Source organism: Dama dama, chromosome 18, assembly GCF_033118175.1.
Source record: "Dama dama isolate Ldn47 chromosome 18, ASM3311817v1, whole genome shotgun sequence".
Taxonomy (NCBI): Eukaryota; Metazoa; Chordata; class Mammalia; order Artiodactyla; family Cervidae; genus Dama; species Dama dama.
In genome coordinates this window covers 99646535-99665069 of record NC_083698.1, presented here as the reverse complement: position 1 = coordinate 99665069, position 18535 = coordinate 99646535, and the positions used below count along the sequence as shown (strand labels likewise).

The 18535-nt window shown below is 46.5% G+C and overlaps 1 protein-coding gene across 1 annotated transcript in view; it reads right to left on the bottom strand.

The window, feature by feature from the left end:
• The window catches only part of TMEM178B (transmembrane protein 178B), a 381889-nt gene that overhangs the window by 32852 nt on the left and 330502 nt on the right, over positions 1 to 18535 (bottom strand). The gene's annotated exons all lie outside the window — the stretch shown is intronic.

Sequence of the window (18535 nt, the reverse complement as noted above, 5' to 3'; positions counted from 1 at the left end):
GGCCCTTTGCAGACAGGTTGGTGCAACTGAGCTTCCTTTGCAGAGGGCAGAGCCTCCGATGGCAACCATATTTGTTGTTTAGTTGCTCAGTCATGTCCGACTCTGTGAGACCCCAAGGACTGTATAGCCCACCAGGCTCCTCTGTCCAGGGATTCTCCAGGCAAGAATACTGGAGTGGGTAGCTATTCCCTTCTCCAGGGGATCTTCTGGACCCAGGGATTGAACCTCAGTCTCCTGCACTGCAGGCAGATTCTTCACCCCTGAGCCAGCTGGGAAATACCGGTGACCATATCCTCAAGTGCAAACACAGCTAGGACAGCCTGGTCCATACGCGGAAGGAGAGATCACCACCATAATAGCTGCCATTTCCTCTGCATTCCCTTCTTTGTGCTGGGGGCAACACTGTTCTTCGCAAGCATCTCTCCCAACCTCCTAGGACAGCTATTGTCTTTATCCCTATCTGGAAAATGGAGCAACCCACAGAAAGCCTACAGAGAGTGGAGAACACAGCATCAAACCCAGATCTGTGCGGCTCCCAGGTCCTAACCCAGGATCACTCACCCTTCAGGGAGGTGAGACCCAGACAAATGGGCCCTTAGAGCTAGGCTGAGTCTTGGCACTTGCCAAGGACTCTATCCCTCCCATGCAGGGTTTGCTGGTCTCTCAGGAGGTCAGGGGTGAAGAGGAAGCTGTATGACGTTCCTCATCCTCCAGCCTGACTCCGGGGGGCTCAGCTTCCGCCGCACGTGTGGTTGCAGGGTGGGAGCCATGCTTCCTGCTCACAGGTTGAGCCCTGAGGAGGCCCCCTCAGCTTTCCTCATCAGACCCTTCTCTGTACATGCTCTGCCAACCCGCCAGACAAAGCCTGGCATGCAGGGGGATGAGGGCTGTCTGGAAAAGTGATTTTTTTTTATTAGTTTTTATTGGAGTATCGCTGCTTTACAGGGCTTCCCTGATGGCTCAGTGGTAAAGAACCATCTGCCAAGGTAGGAGACATGAGCCGTGGGTTTGATCCCTGGCACGGGAAGATCCCCTGGAGGAGGGCATGGCAACCCACTCCAATATTCTTGCCTGGAGAATCCTATGGACGGAGGAGCCTGGAAGGCTCTTGTCCACAGGGTCGAAAAGAGTTGGACCTGAGTGAAGTGACTTAGCACATGAATGCTGTGTTAGCTTCTGCTGTAGGCAAAGTGAATCAACTATATGTTTACATGCATCCACTCTTTTTTTTTTTGTATTTCCTTCCCATTTAGGTCTGGGAAGGTGGAATTTTTAGCAGAAGGGAGACGGCAGAGCTGCTGATATATCTCTGTCAGCCTCACTCAGAATCTTGCTAAGCTTCCTCCCAGCTCTAGTCCTACACCCCGGTGTATCCCCCCACCCCGCTGCACACTCTTTCCCTGGAATCTGGCTTTCTTCCTTCTGGGTAACAACCCCAATCAGGCTCCACACAGGAGCCGTTTGTCTGGCCTCTGCCCTGGGCGATGGGGACTGCAGAGTAGCCTGGAGACCCCGTGGGCATTCCCTACTCTTGAAGGAAGGGAAGGAGGATGAGGAGGTGGGGAGAGGGGCTCCAGACAGCAAACTACATGAGTCCCCCATCCAAGCAAGCACGGATGGTCTCCTCTCATCCCCGAGGAAACAAACACCCAGGTTTCTGTGGGGAACACCTCTGTGCCTCTCTCGCACTCCAGGCCCCCGGTCGGCAGAGTAAGCAGAGGATCCCGGGCACAGTCTGGCTTGAGGTCTCCTGCCCCTCCCCCACCTCCAGAGCTGGCTGTGGTCCATGCCCCTTGGCCTGACACTGAAGATCAGACCCTGGCAGCCCCCTCCTCAACCCCCGGGGAGGAAGTTGGCTGGGGGGTGGGGAGAAGAACAGCAGGTGAGCCTCCCCATGATGAAGGGGGCCTAACAGGGCCCTGCCACAGAGGCGGACATTCCCAGAGAGCCACGAGCAGGTTCCTGCTCTACTGAGTTCTCCTGGGTCCTTCCCACCCTTGCTGACCCCAGAGTGCCAGCCCAGCAAGAGAGCAGTCACACCCGTTACAGTCACTCCCGTGCACACCAAGGAGGCCTAATTATCAGGCTGCACTGACCGCTCAGATCGCTAAACACGCCAGAGGGAACTTTATTGAGGACGCGTTAGATCCTAGCATGCAAATGTGTGTGCCAGGCTTCCTGAGTGGGCTCCGTGCTCAGGCATCCACGGCTGGCTGGAAAGAAGGCAGGACCTCCCTGCCAGCTGGGCCGCACCCCTTTCTCTTTCAACTGCCTGTGGTCACCCCGGCCCCTCCATCTCCCCACGGCCACGAGCCTTAGTCCCTTGGCCCCTTCTTCCTTTGTCACCACAAGAGACTCTAGGCAGCCAGCTCTGGGCTGCCTCCTTGGTGGAAAAAGGTCCCCTCTCGACTCCACTGGGACTGATTCCTGGCCATGGGATACTCTGCCACGCAGGGCTCATCCACTCTCCACTGCAGTCAAGGGCAAGGAGGCGATGGGAATGGGAGGCGAGAGACCAGGGTATTTTTAGTCTAAAGGAGATTTACTTATATCCCCTTAAACAGCTCAGGAAATTTCTCTTCTATGCCCCTGTGAAACTACTGGCTTCCTTTTCAGTAACAGGGGGGTTTCTAGGAAGACTCCCCTAGAATTTCTAGGAAGAATCCCTAGTGGCACTAGAGAGGACAACCCTGCAGAAGCCACAGAGCCCCTTCCTGCCACATCTGGTGGGTACTGGCCCCTGGGCTATGCAGACCCCAGGGAGCAAAGGTGCTGCCTGGGGGACTGAATGGATAATGGGTCCCTGTGAGCCATGTGTACTTGGGCTGGGGATGGAGAAGAGGGCTGGACAGGAAAACAAATAATGCAAATCATTACAAGACAGAAAGGTATTGCTGTTGGAGGAGGTAAGCCAAGTGCTTCACTTAGGAGAAAACAGAGCAAAAGGCAGAAACAGAAATGGAGAGTAATTCCTCTTCCAAAAGCCCTGAGACAGACAACCTGTGTTCCCAGGTCAGGGAAGGCTGTGCCTCCAAAACAGACTCTGTGCACTCTGCTGTCTCCCAAAGGTTTTGTCAACAAAAACTGAGGGTCAGGCTAAGTTGTTGTTCTAGAAAGAGGATGAAAACCAGAGGTCAGGCCTGAGCATTTTCACTGACCCGAGAGGATATTCACCATCACCCGGTGAGCCATGTATGTACAGCTGTTTATTCTGCCCTCAGACCCACATGGTAACTCAGGGCAGCTGCAGCAATAACTTAAAGGTAGGCAGGACAAGTAATATTCCTATTTTACAGGGTTTAGAGAAGTTAAATAATTTATTGATCAACAGTCTCAAACCAGTGAACTAAAAAGGAATGAGCTGGGTTACTGAGTTGTGTAGGAAAATAAAATTAATAATCTAATTAAAGACCTACAGGATCATCATCACAGATGGAAAAAGTATAACTAGCATTTTTCCTCCCAAATAAAGCCAGGATTAGAGTTCCAAGATTTTTTTTAAAAGACAGAAATTCACATGGAAGGGGAAACCAGAAAAGAAGATGGCGACAACAGAAGCCTGGAAGCTGCAAAACTGAGGGCAGTATAATTTCTCAACAGACCTAACAAGCCAAGACCAGAGCCAGTGGAGGGGTCGGGGGAAGCTGAAAACCATCCTGCCAAACCCCCCAAAGGTTCAGAAATTGGCATTAATCACTATGCATCAGGAAGTCAAGCAGAGGGGAGGGAGATAAAACAAGGATTTCGAACAAGTTGTTTAGGATGGAATGAGAACCTTAGCTCCCCTCAGCCACTCCACACCTCCGGGGAATAACCCAGGGTGGAGAGGGAGTACTTAGGACTGGGGGTCAACAAGCTCAGGTGACGGCTGGTCAGCACAACTGAGCGTCATTGCACACAGGGCAAGTAAGTGTCTGTGCACCTACAGAATGCTGAATGCTAAGACCCCAGACCTCTTCTGCCTGGCCCCCAGAAGTGGACTGCCGTGCCTTTGCCCTAGAGCCTGGAAGCTGGGAGAGACCTTTCTGGTGATGACCAGCACACGAGAAAATATCTAGACACATTACTATTTGTGTGTGTGGCAGGAGGCAGGGAGGCATAAGCAGTCCCTCCAACTATCTACAACAAAGCTTCCCATTGACAAGCCCACTGCCTACTCAGGGCTTTCAGGCAGCCCCAAATATTAAGAAAATCTATAAGCTGGAAGGAAAAGAACTTGAAGAAACAAACTGCAGGGAGGAGAAATTAAAGATTATTATTGGAAATATAAATCAAAATCACAATGAGATATCATATCACATCTGTCAGAATGGCCATCATCAAAAGACCACAAATAACAAATGTTGGTGAAGATGAACAGAAAAGGGAATCCTTGTACATTGTTGATGGGAATGTAAATTGGTGCAGCCACTGTGGAAAACAGCATGGAGTTTTCTTAAAAAAACCAAAAACAGAATTACCCTATGACCTAGCAATTCCACTCCTGGGTATATAGCTGAAAAAACGAAAACACTAAATTTGAAAAGATAAATGCACAAGGCTCATAGCAGCATCATTTACAATTGCCAAGATATGGAAGCAACCTAAGTGTCCATCAACAGATGAATGGATAAAGAAAATGTGATATATGTGTGTGTGTGTGTACATACACACATATACACACACACACACAATGAAATACTATTCAGTATTCCATAAAAAATAACAGAAGTTTGCCATTTGCAGCAACATGGATGGACTTGGAGGGCATTATGCTTTAAGTGAAACAAGCCAGAAAGAGAACAACAAACACTGTATATCACTTATAAGTGGAATCTGAAAAATACAACAAACTAGTGAATATAACAAAAAGAAACAGACTCAGATACATAGAATAAACTAGTGCCTATCAGTGGGGGGATAGGAGGGGGAATACAGGGTTGAGGGGTGGGGAAACAGACTACTGGGTGTAGATACACTGTATTTACAACAAGAAGAATGAAGTCAATATTTCATAATAACTGTAAACAGAAAATAACCTTTAAAAATTGTATTAAATTTTTAAAAGAAAATTTTAAATCATTATAAATATCCCCAAGAGACAAGAGAAGAGACATAGTTTGCTTCCATGACATAAGAACAAGAGACTATTGAAAAGGATTCTCTGAAGAACAAGAATAACACCTTATAATAATGGAATCAAAATCATTGAAATTTATATTATAAAATCAATTCTAACTTACGGAGTAAGAGTCCGATCTTGTTTCAAAATATTTAGGAGTCTTACAAAATGCACACAGTACAAGGAAATGAAGGAAAGAGAAAATAGAGAAATAAAAGAAGATGAAGCCAGATACCACATTCTCACACAAAATCTGGACCCTAATGTCCTTAGAAAGGTTATTATAGTCAGCATATTTGTATTTAAGGCATTAGATATTATTTTCATTATTTTTAAATCTTTGTTGCCTTCTATTTGTATTTGAGAAAATCCCAAAGGCCACTCTGCCTATGGAATGACTCACACATAGATGGCCCCATTCTACCCATCTGTGTTATCCTATGTGTTAATTTTATTTCTTTAGGAGTGAGAAATTGCCTTTTTAATTCTTTGTGATTGTTCACTGTGCCCACAGCAGTACTTTGTACCTGGGAATTTACACAGCTTGCACAGTTAACCATTGAATGATGAGGGGGTTAAGAGGTGCCAACCCTCCACACAGTGGAAAATCCACTTATAACTTGTAGTCAGCCCTCTGTACACTTACAGAAGAAAGAAGGTCCTACATCCAGGGATTCAGTCAACCACTCATCTTGTACTACTGTTGTATGTACTCTTGAAAGTGAAAGTGAAGTGAAAGTTGCTCAGTCGTGTCTGACTCTTTGCAATCCCATGGACTATACAGTCCATGGACTTCTCCAGGCCAGAATACTGGAGTGGGTAGCCTTTCAAAATACCTGCAAATAAGTGGATCCAAAGAGTTCAAACCTGTGTTGTTCAAGGGTCAACTGTTATTTCTTTCCCCATCTCTTCCTGCCTTTTTGTAGAAAGAAGGGGAGAGGGAAGGGGAAGCGGAAAACCAAACTCATCCATCTGAAGCCTTGGAAAAACACTATGCAAGGTCGGACAAAGAATAATCCCCTTAGAAAGAATTTGGAATGTTGAGCTTGACTCTTTAGGGAAAGGTTGAAATAAAGAAAAATCTTCACATGAATCCTGTTGGGTTTGAGTCTAATATCTGTCTTCCATGATCCTAATGTTTGAGAGTCTAGTGTTCAAAATGACAAAGGTGCATTCTAATCTTTTTAGAAAAAGAACGCTGACAGCACGTGGAAAACGAGTGGGTGGGGGTGGGGGGATGGATGATGAGGGTGGTGGAGGAAGAATGGCCAGGAGAACCATCAAATACAACCAGAAAAAACAGTTCTCCCTCATGGAAAAAATTTGATTTTGAAGTTTACACTCCTATTAACATTTAAATTGAAAGGTATTGCTTGCAACTCTACATGGGGAAACCAGGACATCTGCATTTAAATAAACGCTACTCAGAGAAGGAAAATATATGTGGGCTATGAATCTCTTTCTATTTGCTCTTTAAAGACCTTGTACAAAAAAACTGATGAGGATTGGAAATTTTTTCTCATTCAAAAAACAGAAATGGTGAGGGTAGGTCTGAGTTAGAACTTGCTGTGTCAGTGAAGACAGGAGATGGGAGGGCGGACATTGTGTTAATGGTCCAGGGTCAAGAACCTGCGAAATCAACAAGGTCATGGTCCTCCTCTGCTGGCCACAAGGGGCACCTCTGTGTGACAGAGGTGCTGCCATGGCTACAAAGGTGGGAGAGCATCAGCTGCCCTGGGAGCTAGACATGCATTTGCAAATTAATCAGTCCCTTTGGGGTTCAAGGCAACAACTGAAGGGCAGAGGATGGTGGTGAAGACAGAACTCGGTGTTCTTGCCCCAGGGGGTCAATCTAGAAAGTAAGAAGTGGAGAGAAAGGGTGGGCAATGAGCATGTTAGCTTGGCATCAACTCAGGACAAGCTGATTCACAGGGGAAGGAATGTTCCAAGAACCAATCACTGCAGAGCATCCATCTCTAAAGGAAGAGAGGGTGTTGGTGCTGGGTAATCACACAGAGGGCTTCCCTGGTGGCTCAGTGGTGAAGCATCCACCTGCCAATGCAGGAGACATGGATTTGATCCTTGGGTCAGGAAGATCCCCTGGAGAAGGAAATGGCAATCCACTCTAGTATTCTTGCCTGGGACATCCCATGGACAGAGGAGCCTGGAGGGCTACAGTCCATGGGACCAAAAAAAAAAAAAAAAACACCCAGAATTAGGTACAACTTAGTGACTAGACAACAACAACAAAACCACACAGAGATTCAACAGATGGGGATGGAAGCACGGATTCTTGGAACCAGGCTGCCTCGGTTCAAATCCTGGCTCTGCCATATACTGGCTGTGCAAATGTGAGCAACTTGGTCCCTCTCTCTAGATCTCAATGTCTGCATCTTTAAGTGGAAGTTATGACACTACCTACTTCAGAGGGTTTTTCAGAGGATTAAACAAGATAATACGTATAAACTGCTTAGAATAGTACCTGACACAAAGCTGGAGTGATACAAGAAGTGGAATCACCTAAATTAAGGCAGTTTTCTCTTTTTCTTGCACTACATCTCTTGCACATGCTGTACATGAGCATACAAGAGTTGAGCAGCACGTTGGGGTGAGCCCCTAATTAAGGATTTGTACCCAGAGGGAACAGCCTTCTGAGATCTGTTCCTGCGCTTCTCAGGTACCAGGAGAGGCTGAGGTGCAGGCTTTATGTTTCTGTTTGTTAATAATAAGAAGTATCAAATCTTGAGTGTGGATGCTTCTTATCCCCGGGGGACCAAAACAGCTGGAGGCCACAGCAGCTAATAGCAGAGGTGCCGGGGGCCAAAAAGGCTGCTCAAAACTTGGGCTCTTGCAGTGAGCACTGAACTGATCTAGAAGGAAGAAGGATGCACAAGACCATCACTCTTGAGTGATCTAGTCAATTAACACTGAAGCAGAGAAGTGGTTCACAAATTTGGACCAGGAAACTATGTGGATGTCTTCTTGGTATTTATGATTGAAAGGTTTTGTATATGGCTTTCTTCCAGGGTGTAAGTTGCTTTGGCATCCTAATGAAGTTATATTTAAGAAACCGTTATTATGTGAAAACAAAATAGTTCTTAAGAAAGATAGCATTAAGATGTGCCTGACTCTTGCGACACTATGGACTATAGCCTGCCAGGCTCCTCTGTCCATGGGATTCTCCAGGCAAGAATACTGGAGTGGGTTGCCATTTCCTACTCCAGGAGATCTTCCTGACCCAGGAATCGAACCCAGGTTTCCAGCATTGCAGGCAGATTCTTTACTGACTGAGCTACGTGGGAAGCCCAAAATAGTTCTTGGGTTTCCATAAAAAGTGTCCTCTGCCCATCTATGTGCTTCCATCTTTCTCCAAGCCCCCCACGTGCTCCGGTCATGACAAATTGCAGTTCTCTGAAAGGCTTGGCACATTCTCCCCATTTCCTTGATGGCACTGAGCTCTCTGCCAACATGGCTGCCCACACATCTCACCTGGTGAGCTTCTCAGCATCCTTGAAATCTCCCAAGAAAGTGAAAGTCTGGGAGACTTCCAAGGTGCTTCTTTAGCCGACACTGGCATCCAGTGCTTGAGGCTCCTATAACACTTGGTTGATAGTCACCATCTTACTGTGATTACTTATGTGTCCTTTCCTCCAACAGTGAGAGCTTGTTCAGGGCTGTGGTTGTGCTTGGTTTATTTGTTTTCCCAGTTCCCAGCGCATTGCCTGGCATAAGCAAGTGCTCAATAAATGTTTGCTAAATGAGATCACCACCACCCCCCAACCCTGTAACAACCTCTAAAACTGGATGCACCATGGACTAAAGCAGGGTGAGGAGGATGTGACTCAAATGTCACAGTGACTTGAAGCCAACCTCTCCCTCCTCCAATCTTATTTTTAAAAGCCAGCATCAACTTTTGCTTAACAGTTCAACATAGTTTTTTTTTTTTTTTAATCATATACACAAAGAAAACATCAAAATAAGTTCAGATTCCAGATCGCAAATAGCCATGTAACGTGGGGGCTCCTTATGGACTGGGTTGCCATGTCCTCTTCCAGGGGATCTTCCCAACCCAAGGATCGAATTCAGGTCTCTTAAGTCTCCTGCATTGGCAGGTGGGTTCTTTACCACTAGCGCCACCTGGGAAGCCTCATAAAGTTTAACAAACCCATATGATACCTCACAGATTACAACAGATCTTTCTTTCCTCCTCCACGCCCCCAAGTCAGGAAGAGATCACGGGGGAAGGTAGATGCTATAGAAACGAGGAGTGGTTTCTGGGTCAGAGACTGGCGTGCAGCTTCCTGCTCTCCAACCCTACCTCCGGATTAGAGAGCTGCCATAAATAGGGACATTATGTGATGGTGCCATATACAAATCACATCCATTGTCAAGACAAGGGAAGGCAAATTGCAAAATGTGTACTTGCCTGATGAAAGAAAGCTTGGTCAGCAGCTAAAGCAAGTGCCTGGAGAGAAAAGAGGGAAAAACCTAGAACTGAGAGAGGCAGAGTCCCAAACCAAAAACCCTCAAGAATGACTCCCCCCTTCCCACTGCCACACTGCTGAGCCAAAAGCAGAAACTGTAGACAGGAATGATGAGAAGGAAGCTCAGCCAACCAGATACACCTGCTTGCTGCCTAGGTCTCTGTCCTTGGGGTGGGGGTACAGGTGGGTCTTCTCACTGGGAGCGAGACCAGTACAATCACTGTGCCACCCCAGAGAAGCTCCCACCTCTCCTCCATGGCGCCTTATACCGAGGTCACAGGACAAACATTTCTGGAGTAAACCAAGCCCCAGAACAACTGTTACCATAGGCCTCCTGATCTAAACCGGCCAGTTCCCTGACCCGTATTATGTAAAATACCCATCCTGTTACCCACCCCCCCCCGCCATAGCATCCTAAGCAATCATCCTAATGCCACCCTTCCAGTAGGAATTTTCTGTCTTGAGGCTATGAAAATTGGCTACTAGCCTACAAAAGGAGTTGGCTTTCCCTCGAGCCCGCCTGCTGTTCCAACAGCATCTCCCGCTCTTATAAACCTTATTCTCCTCTCATTCTGCCTCATGTCTGGAAATGCTTTTCCAACCAGCACACGGAACACATCTTCCTCTGGATCACATGTCACTGACAGCTGCTCTAAAGTGGAGGACAGAAATCAGGGTGGCAAGAATATGCCCCTCGAGAGTTCCCACAATGCAATCAGGAGATGGGAGCTTAGACACAGGGGCAGGACTTCCCTGGTGGTCCAGTGGCTAGACTCCTCACTCCCAGTGAAGGGGGCCTGCGTTTGACCCCTGATCAGGGAACTATGTCCTGCACTCAGCAACTAAGAGCTGGTGCAGCCAAATTAGTAAATAAATACAAATAAATATAAAGAAAAGACACATATGCACCTTAGAGAGTGCTATGATTTCCAGAAACATGTTGCAGGCACCTGAGAGTTGGTTAATAGTAAAGAATCTGAAAGGCCTAGGAAAGGGGAAGATAAATAGAAATTAACATTTATTGTGCATGTTACTATGCACAGGCGCTGTGTTGGACAATTTACATAGGACACACCCATTAGCCTCCCAGTGACTCTATACAGTCTTTCATTTTTCATTTTGTAAGCCTGGAAATGGAACGCAGTGGAATTTCAGCAGATTAAGGTCACACAGCCAATCAGGCCTGGAAAAGGGCCCCCGTCTGCCCATACCCTTTCTATCCCTCAGTCATTTCCAGGTTCCATGCCGCTTCAAACCCCAGAAGGGAGCTTCACATTCAATAAAATATAATGGAATATGATTCAGCTATTAAAATTACTCTTCTGAAGAATGTCAGTGACATGGAGGAAAGTTCATAACAGATCATTAAATGAAAAATAATGCACAGGTGGAATATATGGAATATCAATTATCAATTCCATATGACCCCTAGGCTGTGGGTATACAGGTGTGCATCCATGCATGTCCACCCATGCAGGAGAAGCAAGGGAGAAGGACCCCAAATTCTAACAGGGAGTCTTTCTGGGTTGTGGCATTTGGGGTTTTGTTTGTTCTTCCCTACAAGGAGAACGTGTTACTTTCACAAGCAAACTTCGAGTTCTATGGGAGATGTGAGCTTTACTGTTTCTTAAAGTCTTAAGCACAAACAATGAGGCAAACTGAACAGATAGAAGATGCTGATCTCAGGCCTGGCCACAGATTCCTTTCATGAGTACCCTCTTCTTAAAGACACACTGCCACTAACTAGTTTCTTTAGTCTTTTTAAACAGTGAATTCAAAAGACTTGTCATGCTCTTCTTTGGCCAACAGCATGGACTGTGGAAATACCGGGTTGGCCAAAAAGTTCATTCCTGATTTGTCCATAGCATTGTATGGAAAAACCCAAAGGAACTTTTTGGCTGACCCAATACTTGCCATTGGAGGGCAGCGCTTCCTTCATCCAGCCTCTCCAGCTCAGACCAGCATGCGAATGGACCTCAAAGATGTCACTGCCCCGGCTGCTAATCTTTCTGCAGGTGATGCTTTCAGTGAGGTGTGCAGGCCCTCTCAGGACACTCTGTCTACGTCCCATGTTTTAGGGGCTAGGCACTTCGAGGACACCCGAGGACCTCAGCAGACTCGCATGAATGTCTCTGTAGGCATCTTCTCACCCCCACATGTCCCTTCAACGTGAGATTCTCAAGCTCAAGCACCACAATTTCTGTTTGAGCAGCATGATGCTGCAGAAACACATAAAACGCTGACTGTGGTGTCAGGTGACCTGCATTTATGAGTCCCAGTTTTCCACGTGTTGGCTGGAATGCATCACACAGGTCACACCAAACTCTCAGTTCTGCAGCCTCAGAACAATACAGAGAGCACAACAATGAAGCTGAGAACAGTGGATGGTGAGCGCCCGCTCCTTCTATATTCTAAAGCTATGTGGGGGCCGCTGGCCACACGTGCAGGCTGAGCACTTGAAATCACCATCAAGCACCTGAGCTGTGTACACGCAAAATACGTAGCCAGCTGTCAAAGACCTGGTGTGAGTTTTCATCTAATATCACAATAATTTCTATACTGATTACATATTGATGTGATAGTATTTTTAATATACTGGATTAGATAATTTTTTATTGAAATTAATTTTATTGTTTCTTTTTGCATAGTCATTGGGGCTAGTAAAACATTTTAAACCGGGTTATGGTTTGCATTATATTTCAATGGACAGCACTTTTAAAGAGAAGGGTAAGAACTTGCTGGACTTCCCTGGTGTGTTAGACGGTAAAGAATCTGCCTGCAATGCAGAAGACCCAGGTTCGATCCCTGGGTTGGGAAGATCCCCTGGAGAAGGGAATGGTTACCCACCCCAGTATTCTTGCCTGGAGAATTCAATGGACAGAGAAGCCTGAAGGGGTCATAAAGAGTCAGGTACGGCTGAGCAACTAATACTTTAAGAACTTGCTATGAGGGTTTTGCGACTTATTGTGTGTTCGCCACCTTCAGTTTACACATAGAAGAAGATTAGGGGCAGAGACTGCTGAGGAAGGTTTCTTAGAAGCGAGTCAGCAGAGTGATCTGTGTGTGCCCTTCTTCATATGGGGGCATCCCCGCTCTCACCACCAGCACCATCTCCTCAAGCCAAGAGAAGAAACTTGAGAGAACCATTTGGAGAGCAGCACACAGGTACCCCAGAGTTTAGAACATGCAGGGAACTGTTCCTACATGTGGACCCCAAAATGAGGTGAGAGGCTGGTTAGAGCTTCCTATGGAAGCGGAGACAAAGCTACACACCCAGAGCCTGGGTGGGAAAGGGTCCTGGGCTTTCTCCGTGGGCCACATGAATGCCAGCGAAGACCAGCGGTTCCTAGAAAAGATCCAAGAGCTTCGGCTGGTAGGGTGTGTTTACTACACCAGAATCCCTATGGGGGCACCAAAACTGGGGGCTGAGGAGGGAGTGGGACCAGGTCGGCTGAAGAGAGAGATGAGACAGTGTTGCCCACATCAGGAGACAGTGATGGATGTCAGTCACTGAGAAGCTTTTCCAAAGGAATCACAAAGGTGCCCTGCAAGAGACAGAGCAGCTGTGGGACTTTGCTACACACGGGGCGCCAACAGAAGCAACGCCACCAGGAAAACTAGATCCCAGGGCCTTTTTACTCATTCTTCTCGCGGCCACGCCCCCCAGCCCCGCACCCCCAACAGGAAGCGGAAGTGGTAGAGCTGAAGGGGAGCAGGTGGCCACGCCCCCCCAACCCTAAGAGGAAGCGGAAGTAGTAGAGCTGAAGGGGAGCAGGTGGAACAACGCTGACTAAGCAGCGGAAGTGCACTTCTCTCTTCCTGTAGGCTTCCTGCAGGGGGTCAAGGCCACACATTGGGGAAGCGAGGAGACTTAGACCAGATAGAAGACTGACCTTCTGACACTAGATCCGACTCAAACGTTAATATCTACAAATGACAGTTTATGACTACCTGAAGGTTACCCGAGAAACCTTTAGGTCACCTGCCAGAGATTAAACGGGGAACAGGAGACCAGAAGGTTGTAGCGGGGGGAAAAAATAAAGTTATAGATACAAGTTTTTCAATAAATTGGTTAAAAATGATCTTATAAAAAGTCATATTGGAAACCAGAATGATGATAATACAGCTAGCATTTTTTATGTGCCAGGCATGTCCTAAGCACTTCCTATATATTATCCCATGTAATCTTCTCAATAAATTGATGAGATTATAATGTTCCTTTTATGGATGAGATAATAAGTAACTTGCCCCAAGTCAGGCAGCTTGGAAGAAGGTGCCTTTGGAGATTCCAAAACCCAGGCTTTTCATCACTGTGATCCACAGTCTCCTTGAGTCATTGACCAAATAAGATCTGTGACACTAGCCCTTTGTAAATTGCAAAGCAGTACCACAAATGCCAGTGAGCATTTATGCTCACTGGCAGGCTACAAGGCAGAGGAACAAACACAGTGGACCCAGTGGGCGTTATTGGTATCATCTAATGTGTATTTAGCAGTTTCAGGACACACCGGTCATTACATATAACATGAGAAATAAAAGATCAATAGCTTCTCCCCCTCCTTGACTCTTCCCCAAATCTTTAATTTGCAATTCTGGCAGATTTTGTTTTCTCATTTAGAAGCGTGATGATGAAGGGCCTAAGAAGTATGTGTTTGCTTCGGTCTTAAGTGTGCTAAGTTGCTTCAGTTGTGTCTAACTCTTTGCAACCCTAGGGACTGTGGTCCACCAGGATCCTCTCCACATATCAGCAAACAGGTTTTCCAAAGCCATGTGCATGGGATGGCAGGAACAGGCAATATGGCAGAAATAAAAGGTGTCTTGGAGTCCTAAGGACCATGGAATAGTGGGCTACCACTACCTGGGAAATAGTGAGCTACCACTACCACTCCTGGGAAATAGGAGACCTGACCTCTGACCTCGGTCACTAATTCTATTACCTTATGTAAGTCCTATAATTTCAGAGTTGCTCTAGTTTCTGAAATGGGGATAATAATACCTTTCCTGCCTAGAGGTATGAGGGTAGACCAGATGATTCTACTCTAGTAGTTGTGATTCTCAGCCCTGTTTTTGCCATATGCCAACCTGTCTTTAGCTCAAGAGATGGAGTACAATTTGAAAATAATGAGTGTGTTACTAAAACACTAACACTGCATCCTGGAGCTATTTTTGAGGAGTGCCGAACAATCATAAATCAAGCAGATAACATAAATCAAGGAGGTTGCACGCCTTCCACAAGGCTGGGAGCCTCATGCATGAGACAGCAGAACCGCCTCCTCCCGGTGGTCAGTGCTTCCTTCTCCCACTCTGGATGTCTCCCCCAGTAAGGAGATGCTTAGCAATGACCAGCAGTGAATGAGTGGACTTGGATGTCCTCTCCTTTCCCCTTTTGCCTTCCTCTGTGGCTCTCGTGGCTTGTTTTTTGGAGGCCATCAGTGACCCAGGCTTCTTTGGCAGAGAGGTAAAGCTTAATCAAATAAAGATCTTGCCAAGAAAAGGGCCTCTGTAAGGAAACTAAAATTATATTGTAGCCTCTACTTGAAAACAATTCATCAACAGAAATTCCCTCTTTGCAGTCAACTTATACTCATTCATTCATTCATTTCATGTTTAGCAAGCCACAGCTATGTCCAACAACAGAACTGGGCCCCTGGCTTCCTGAAATGTAATTTCCAAGGAAAGAGACAAATGGTTTCCATATATGCCTATCTATCACACCATGATGGGTGGTGGTGGTGCTATGAAGAAAAATAAGGTAGGTAAAAGGGATGAAATGTAATGGGGCAGAAGTGGGGGAGTTGCTAATTAATAGAGGGAGGTTAGAAATGCTCTTAATAAAGCAGATACCTGAGGAAGAGAGGGAACAGACGGGTGGATATCTGAGGGAAAAGCATTCCAGGAAGAAGAAACAACAGAAGCAAAAGCACCGAAGCAGGAATCTGCTTAGCATGTTTGAGGAATAATAGGAAGACTGCAGAGTTTACCCAATCCTGTTAGCATGTTTGAGGAATAATAGGAAGACTGCAGGGTTTACCCAATCCTGTATGATGATAATCTTTTCTCTTGGGCTTCCCGGGAGGCTCAGCGGTAAAGAATCCACCTGCCAATGCCAGAGACACAGGTTTGATCCCTGGCCTGGGAAGATCCCATATGCCATGGAGCAACTAGGCCTGTGTGCCACAACAATTGAGTCTGTGCTCTAGAGCCCGGGAGCCCCAGCTACCGAGTCCATGTGCCTAGAGCCCATGCTTCACAACAAGAGCGCAATGAGAAGCCTGTGCATCTCAAAAGAGTAGCCCCCACTTACAGTAACTAGAGAAAAGCCCAAGCGGCAGCAAAGACCCAGCACAACCATAAATAAATAAATAAATAAATTTTTTAAAGGTAGCGCTCTCTTCACAATTATTAATGTAACATGTTGACTTACAGCCACATGATAAATCCTAGTGATAAGGTTTGGAACCAAAGAAGTACTTGGTATAACCAGCTAAATTCTTTTAGAACTTAGTAGGGGGACAGGCAGTGGAATTGATAGGAATTCATGACTGATGGAATGCGAGAGAAGGAGGAGGACACGTCACTGCTGACTCCCAGGTCTCTGGCTTGGATAAGGGGAAATGTGGTGATGTCACTGACCCAGATACACAGTAGAAGAAGAGGCAGAGAATGTTGCTTCTCTGTTTGAATCTAGTTTTATTTTTATTTTTTATTTATTTATTTATTTATTTTTTGGAGAGGGGAAAGGAGGGAGGATAGGAAGGGCAGATCTTGTAAGAGAAGGGAGGATGCTAAGTTGAGCTTGTTAAGTGTTTAACAGACATCTCATTGGAGATGTCCATTATGGCACTGCCTATATGGATCTCGTGGGAAAGAGATCAGTGCTTGACATATTGATATCAAAACCACAGAGTTAAGACTGTAGGACTGAATGCCTACTCTCCCAGGGTAGGTGTATAAAAGAGAAGAAAAGAAGGCTGAAGACAGAACATGAACACCAATAATTAAGGGATGAGAAGAGGGAGAGAAGAAAAATGAGAATGGATAGCTAAGAAGGGCAGGGCAAAATCCAGTGTGAGGGCCATCATGGGAGGGACAGGAAAAAGATTTCAGTGACAGCTGAGGATGCTGAGGTCAAATAAGACCTAACGTCATAAAAGAGTCAGCAAAGGCTTGCTGAGCACTTAATGTTTGCTAGGCATTGTGCCAGCCACAGGGAACACTGCAATTCATAGGCTAGGCATGGTCTCTTCCACACAGAGCTTACTAGATTCACAACTAGAAGGTCCCTCGTGACCTTGTCACAGGCTCCTTGCATGGAAGTCAACCTCACCGAGTTACTAGGAATGAATGAGAGGTAAGGAAGTAAAACTTACTCTTCAATCCTCTGTTTGCAAGCAGCCTGACTCTAGTGAAGAGAAAGGAAACAGAGTCACTGAGGGAGACTTTTCTTTCTCCAAAGTTTGCAAGACTTGAGTGCATTTCTATGCAGAGGAGAAAGAATTAGCAGAGGAGAGGAACCCGAAGATACCAGAGGTGACACCCTTTCTCATGCACTGACTCATATCCAAATCAAAAGAGCAGACCCCCACCTGAACCAGGCAAGCCCCTGGTTCCCCTTGACAAACGAAGAGGGCAGAGCCTGGTGGTGAAAAACACTGAGTCTGGGGGTCAGACTATCTGGGCTTGAATTCCAGATCGACCACATACTAGCCATGTGACCTTCCCACCTCTGTGCCTCAGTTTCCCCACCTGCGAGCAGGGATAATAATAATCCCTACGTCGGAGATTGTTATGAGGATTATATTTTTATATCTCTTCGAGTAAGGCTGGCATAGAGTAAGGGCCGAGGAAGTGCTGGGAGAGTAAGGCCTAGAAATAGACACGACTGTGCACACATGCCTACAGGTGCACACCCAGTGGATGGAGGGGTCTGAGAGGGAAGCAAGAGAGGACGGAGCCTGGCAGATGGGGGTGGGTTAGGAAGTAGGTGAGCACACAGGTGAGTTTACACCATTCCTCTTTCAAAGCCATGCATGGTTCAGACTCTGGTCCTCTCTGAAACTCCCTTGAGCAGTTCTATCCAGAAGCACATTCCACAGGATGTAGGACGTACCCGGCATGGAACATACCTGCAGGCCAATCTCTATCTCAGGGCACGTTCATCCATTCGCTGACTCATTCATATGTTCACCACCTGCAGGGCTCCATCCCTCACCCAGGTATTGTTCTGCAAAGACAGGTAAGGCACCAGCCCTCCCCTGGAGAAGGCTGCTGCTCCAGAAAGCCTTGGGTCTCCTAGCCTGCTGTCCGCCGCGTCTGGTGTGCACATCCAATCACCTAGAAACTGGGGCAGTGTTGTTTCTTCTCTGCATCTCTCACAGCATCTAATACATGGTAGAAGCTCTAAAGCCTCACAGGATGAAGGAATGAATGAGTCTCTTCCATTCTGTAGGTACCCAAATGAGTAGGGGCCCACAGTGTCTCCCAGATGATCAGTTATCGCGGAGAAATATGCTGATGCTTACTCGTCACTTACTACGTGCCAGGCACTGTTGGCAGTACACAGTTCACTTAGAGTCAGTCGGTGAGAAAGCCTTTTCTACTCCTTTTGTTGAAAAGTGATGCCTAATGGCTTCATTTTTATGTTTTCAAATGTTTTCCATTATGTATGGTTTGCTTTCTATGCTTTAAGTGTCTCACATGACTGGAAACATTTTTCATGCTTCATGTGCAGTCATTCACTTTTAGATTTTGCCAGGGTTTGGCTGTTGGGTCTTTTGTTAAGTAAATGCTTGCTATGTACTTTGTGTCCGGCTCTGCAAGACAAGAGCAAGCCCACCCCTCTGGCCCCACGTACACGCCTCTCTCCCTCTGTCCTGGACGTTACCTTTGTTCTGTGGCAGGCCATCAAAGCTGGTTCTATCAACGTGCATATGAATGAGGCCAAGGTCAT